The 6,084-nt window shown below is 26.3% G+C and overlaps 1 long non-coding RNA gene across 2 annotated transcripts; it reads left to right on the forward strand.

Annotated features, from left to right (window-relative positions):
* Nucleotides 1–732: 732 nt before the first annotated feature.
* LOC140919482 (uncharacterized) lies at nt 733–1,883 on the forward strand. 2 transcript variants are annotated; one of them, XR_012162088.1, is made up of 3 exons: nt 733–1,108; nt 1,382–1,518; nt 1,724–1,883. It is a non-coding gene; the product is annotated as an uncharacterized lncRNA (long non-coding RNA). The 2 variants fall into 2 exon arrangements; XR_012162087.1 differs by having other exon boundaries at nt 740–1,108; nt 1,382–1,512.
* Nucleotides 1,884–6,084: the final 4,201 nt, after the last annotated feature.

A 6,084-nucleotide genomic window follows, 5' to 3' on the forward strand; every position in this document is an offset into this window, starting at 1 on the left:
GCCTTCTCAAGCACCACCTTCTCAAGCACCACCTTCTCAAGCGACAACATCGCTAGCTGTGCAAACGATAGAACCACATCTTTCTCCGGTGACAACAACACCAACTACTGTGCAAGCGACAGAAGCAACACCTTCTCAAGTGACAACACCAAGATCAGTGCAAGAGACAGAAACAACACATTTCCAAGAGACATCCTCTCACTCTGAAGATGTGGTAGAAGATGAGCCAGAAATTTCTCAAAAAAGGAATTTTACATTTTGGGATGTAGAAGTCATTAGTATGTTATCTAATGTCTAATTATATTTATAAAATTTAATTGTTTTACAAGATTGCAATATGACATATTTCATTGACTTATGTGTTAGATGAGGCGGGACATATTTCAAAGACACACTTAAGGGTATCAGACGTGCTTGAAGCTCCTCCTAATGTTAGCAGAATAATAACTAGATGGAATTCAAATGGGCAACCGGTAGGATCAGCTGCTGGTTTGTTAGGCGGTTTTTTGGGTGAAATTGCAAGGAAGTTTAAGGATTTTCCTATAATGTACGACAATTGGAAACTAGTTCCATCGACAAGAAAAAATGAAATTTTTAAGGATAAAATACAGGTATCAATTATAAACAACTGAATATTCTTTATTGTTTTGATTGTAAACTAATTTTTTTTTTGATACCCTTGATTCTAATTTGACACATCACTAATTGAAGGTTTTTGGTATTTGCTTGGGATACCAGTGTGAAATTAGGAAGGATATATTAAACATGCTTTCTCCGCTTTATGAAGATGAATTTGAAATTTTCATTGCTCTGAACTGAATGTAACATCAATCCAGGATCTTCTGTAATATTCTAAGTGAACTGTGTGGGATGTAAATCTGAACGCCCAGTATTTCATCTAATTTTTTTTTTGTTCGCCAATTGACTGCTCAGAATATAGTCTACCTCATTTTTTCTCACTTGTAGTGCAATGCGTTTTTCACAATTTTGATTGAAGGATTGTTAATGTAACCATGTTTAGGATGATGGACATGAAAGTCATGGAATATAGGAGAGCGGTGAAGCAGGTGAAAGCAGCGGATCTGAAAAGGAAGAGGCAAATGACCAGGTATGCTAATTTCTATTGTTTTTATTGGGTTATGATTATCTCAGTGTTTTGCTCTTCCTCTTCATTATTCTTATGTCTTCCTTATTAAAAAGTAATGCTAAATATTATTCAAGTTCAAATGAAAAGGCAATGGGAGTTGAGTTGATTTAATTTTTTTGTCAAGAATGAATGAATTTTTATTGAAAGTAAACTAATACTGTTCTAGTAGTTTATAGAGTCCTTGTTGTCTAGCCTTTACATGAAAAGCATAATGGTATTAATTTTGATTTACAGGAGGAAAACAATGAAATTGAAGCTGAACTCACAAAGAGCTTGTAAATCATAAAGCATAATAGAAGTGTTATGTAATTATAACTATTTGTTATTGACCACCTTACAAATCAAAGATGCAACTGTTAGCTGTGGTAATAGTGAGTTGCAAAGTTAGATATTTCTGTTACAGAGAATTATTTTCATAGCAAACATATTTAAAAATCTTGTGAGAATTGTTTGTCTTTGATTAAAAATATCAATTGTGTACAGATTTCTTATAGCTATAAGAGAAATTTAGTTAATTAGTTTTGACAATATTTATCAATATTCATTGAGGTTAATATATACTTTTTTTTTCTTCAGGCAATGGACATAGAATCGCCAATAGATGGTAGACGTTCATCTGAGTCCAGCCACCAACCTGATGATCGTGGAACAACTTCATTAGGGACTAATTAGATATTTGGATGAACTTCTAAGTTTGATGGAGTTGTTTTGTATTGTTAGCTACTCCACTAATTAATGTTTTGAATATTTAAACTATTTTATTTGTTGTTTTAGTTAACTTCAATGTATGAATTGGTGTTATTTCTTTTGAAAAAATTATATAAATTAGATTTAGGTACAATAGTTATTAATTATGTATTTAAATTATGTGGATGGTATTTATGAATATTTTTTATTTTAATTGATTAAAAATAGGAAAAAAATTGTATCATATTTTTTATTTTAAATTATTAGGTTTGCGACGGTTCAAACTGCCTCAAAGTAAATATAGTGACGGTTGATAACTGTCGTAATTGTGCAGAAAAAAATAAATTTGAGTTTGTTCTAAGTGTCGCAAAATATATTTAGATGCGGTTGTGAACCGTCGCAAAACATTACTAATATCATTTTTAATACTCTTCCAAGTATCAATTAATTTTCAAAACATTACTAATATTTTAAAACTAATATTTTATACGATAAAGTAATTAAATTTTAAAATACATTAATAACCAAAATTCTCATATTCCAAAATTATAAAATAAATAAATATAATATCAACATTTTATATTAATTACTAAATCATAATAAATATTTATAAAATCACAATGTCATAATAAGTATATAAAAATAAAGGAAATTAAACACAATATCACTATTATCCCAAAATAGTTATTTAATAAATAAATAAGTAAAAATAGAAAATAGTTATAAATAATTGAAATATAACTACATGCACACTTAACATTAATCAAATGCATTGTAAAGTATTACATTAATTACTTACACGGACATACACGTAAAATCGTCAAAAATCTTATTCTTTAAAATATTACACTAAAATATTATTTTGAAAAATATATAAAATATAATATGTGTTATTTAGATTATTCATTTAGTCAAATATGTGTAAAAGTAGCACATCATCTAAAGCACCCATATAACGAAAACTAATCACGAAATTTATCAACATGTATTCTAAAATAATTTTAACACCAAATTAATTATTTAAAATAATATTTCATTAATAAAATTTGGGGTATTACAATTTATTTAAATACTACTATTATAAATGTTATGAAACAAGGTGGGAGACCTTATACATTGCCAACCATAGCAACTGCAACAACAACAAGTAACACAACAAACTTCCTGAACATCTTCATCAGAGTTTCCATGATAAATCACTTGATTTTTGTTATGAAAAGAATGGTGATATTTTATTGGGAGGGGTATGTTATATAAATGGTACTTATTTATAGAGAAAAGCTTAATACTTTGAAATATCTTAATTAGAAGTATTAAGACGATAATAATGTTCCTACTTAGTTCTTTATTATCATATTAGGAAACCTTTAGCATCTTTTTTAAACTACCTACAAGTTCTATTAAAATTTATTAAGATGTGTTTTCCATTTTAAATTTACTTCAAATGATGCATATATGAATGTATACTAAATCTTATAAATAGATTAATTAAGTTTTTGGTCCCTATAAGTTTTTTGAAATTCACTTTTAAGCCCCTTAAAAAACTGTATTTTTTAGTCCATACAAAATTCGTCTGCAAATAGGTTTAGTCCCAATTAAAATAAAATATGTACAATATTTGAACTTAAATTTTTTTTAATGATTTTCTCCACACACGATTGATGTAATATAAAAAGCTTCTTCATAAAAATATTGAATATTATAAATTAAGTTAAATTAAATATGAATATTTTTAAATGTCAGAAATCCATTAAAAAAGTAACGAAAATAGGAAACTAGAAATCAACTTTTTAATTTATTTTCTTTTGTAAATAACCTGTTTACATTGTTGAAATATTTCTATAAAAAACACAATCAAAATTATATATTGCTCATCTGTAACACCCTAAATTTTATAATAAACTATTTTATTAATTAAATAGGACTATAAATAATTCATTTTATGTTAAAATTATTTTAAAATATATGTTGATAAAATTTGTGGCTAATTTTTGTTATATGGATGTTTTCTATGATGTGCTAGTTTGAAACATATTATATTAAATGATTGATGTAAATAATAAATATTTTGTTTTATTATTTAATTATTTTTCTAAAAATAATAATATTTTAGTATAACAATTTAAAGAACAAGATTTGATGCGATTTTACTTGTATATACGCGTATCCAATTAATGTAATATTTTTCTGTACATTTGATTTATGTTAAGTATGCACATATTTATATTTTTATTATTTATAGCTATTTTCTTTTTTTAGTTACTTATTTTGTAAATAATTATCTTGAGATATTAGTAATATTGTGATTGATTTCCTTTGGTTTATTTACTTCACGTGGAATAATGATTTTATATATATTTATTATGATACAGTAATTAATATGAAATGTTGATGTTATATTTATTTTCTTTTATTTTTTTTATTTCGAATATTCTCTGGTGGTAGTATTTTAATGTGAGTAGTTGAAAAGATAAGTCTAATGATTGTGGTAATTTTGAATATGAGAGTCTTGATTATTAATGTAACTTAAAAGAAGAAGAAGAAGAAGAAGAAGAAGAAGAAGAAGAAGAAGAAGAAGAAGAAGAAGAAGAAGAAGAAGAAGAAGAAGAAGAAGCTACTGCCCTCCACCGTTTTCTTCTCCTTTTTCTTTTGTTGATCATGACCATTATAGTGGGTGTGGTGTGACACCCTAAACTCCAAATTAATATTAATAATTTTTTTAATATAATTTTTAAAATAATGAAATTCATAAAAAGAAATAAATAAACTTTCAAACATTTTCTTTAGGGAAAAGAGTGTCACGTAATCATGAACATGTCACATTAATCCAATATGTCTATCAAATTTAACAATTCGAAATCATAACAGTAATCAATACAATCCTTTTTGAAGCACTCATACATAAGTTTAATCATAATTGTGAATGTAGTCCCAACCCGACGTCACTATTAGAGTGAGAATTCCCAATTTAATGAACGTTAACAAAAAAGCAATAAGTTTCAATTTGACTTCATAATATTCATCATTATATATGTATATCAGTCAATCACAATAAAATCCCAATATTTAATTTACACTACTCACAATGCACAGTCTAGTCTCCTCAATCACAAAATAAGGAATCAAAGAGGTGCACTTTAAAGTAATATCACAATTTCAATCAAGTAACAAGAACACCCAGGTACATATCATTTATACAATAACAATCAACATAACATTTCATAAAATTAGATAGTATGCAATCTTGATTTTAATAGATTCACGAAAATTCTATAGGTTGCTAAATTATATTTTAGTCCTCACTATTCCATTCATATATTATTAATTAATTATTATTACTCAATAGGGTTCGACCGTACGTAGTAAGCCCCGAATAAATATATGAGAATTTTGGTATTCTCGTTCATCCCACGTTATTTTATACTCATAAAATTAAACATCCTCTCACGCCTTACCTTGGCTGAAGATTTTTCCAAGATTCTCCCGTCATTAGCCTTAGCTACTCAATTCATTAAGCGAACCATCATTGGCACATGTCGAATTCATCACTATTCAATTAAACACAATACGTGGTTCATTATATTCATCAAGGTGGTAACATCATAAGTCAACAAGTACACATCATCAATGCATATTCCCATAGTTATATATTACATCTAAAATTTGTCATCATGAGACACAAGCTCCAACTATACCAGATTTTCACTCACAGTTAATAATACTAGATCATTCACACACACACCATGTCAATTTCAATCCAAATAATTATAATTCATCACATCATATATGATATAACAATATCAAGGGTGTAACACCCAAAACTTTATGATAAACTATATAAGTGATTTTTATCATGTGCTAGTTTTATATATACTAGATTACATGAGCAATATAAATAATAAATATTATATTTTATTATTTGATATATTTTTTTTAAAAATAATAGTATTTAGTATAATATATATTTTAAAGAAAAAGATTTTATACGATTGTACGTGTATATACGCACACCCAATTAATATATCACTCTTTTATGCGTTTGACTATTATTAAATGTGTACTTAATTATATTTAATTAATTCTAAATATATTTTATTTTAATTATTTACTTTATAAATAATTATCTTGAGATAGTGGTAATATTGTGTTTGATTTTCTTTATTTTTATATACTTATTATGATATTGTGATTACATATATATATTTATTATGATTTAGTATTTAATATAAAGTGTTGATTTTATACTTATT

This window comes from Cicer arietinum, chromosome 2 (assembly GCF_000331145.2).
Source record: "Cicer arietinum cultivar CDC Frontier isolate Library 1 chromosome 2, Cicar.CDCFrontier_v2.0, whole genome shotgun sequence".
Classification (NCBI taxonomy): domain Eukaryota; kingdom Viridiplantae; phylum Streptophyta; class Magnoliopsida; order Fabales; family Fabaceae; genus Cicer; species Cicer arietinum.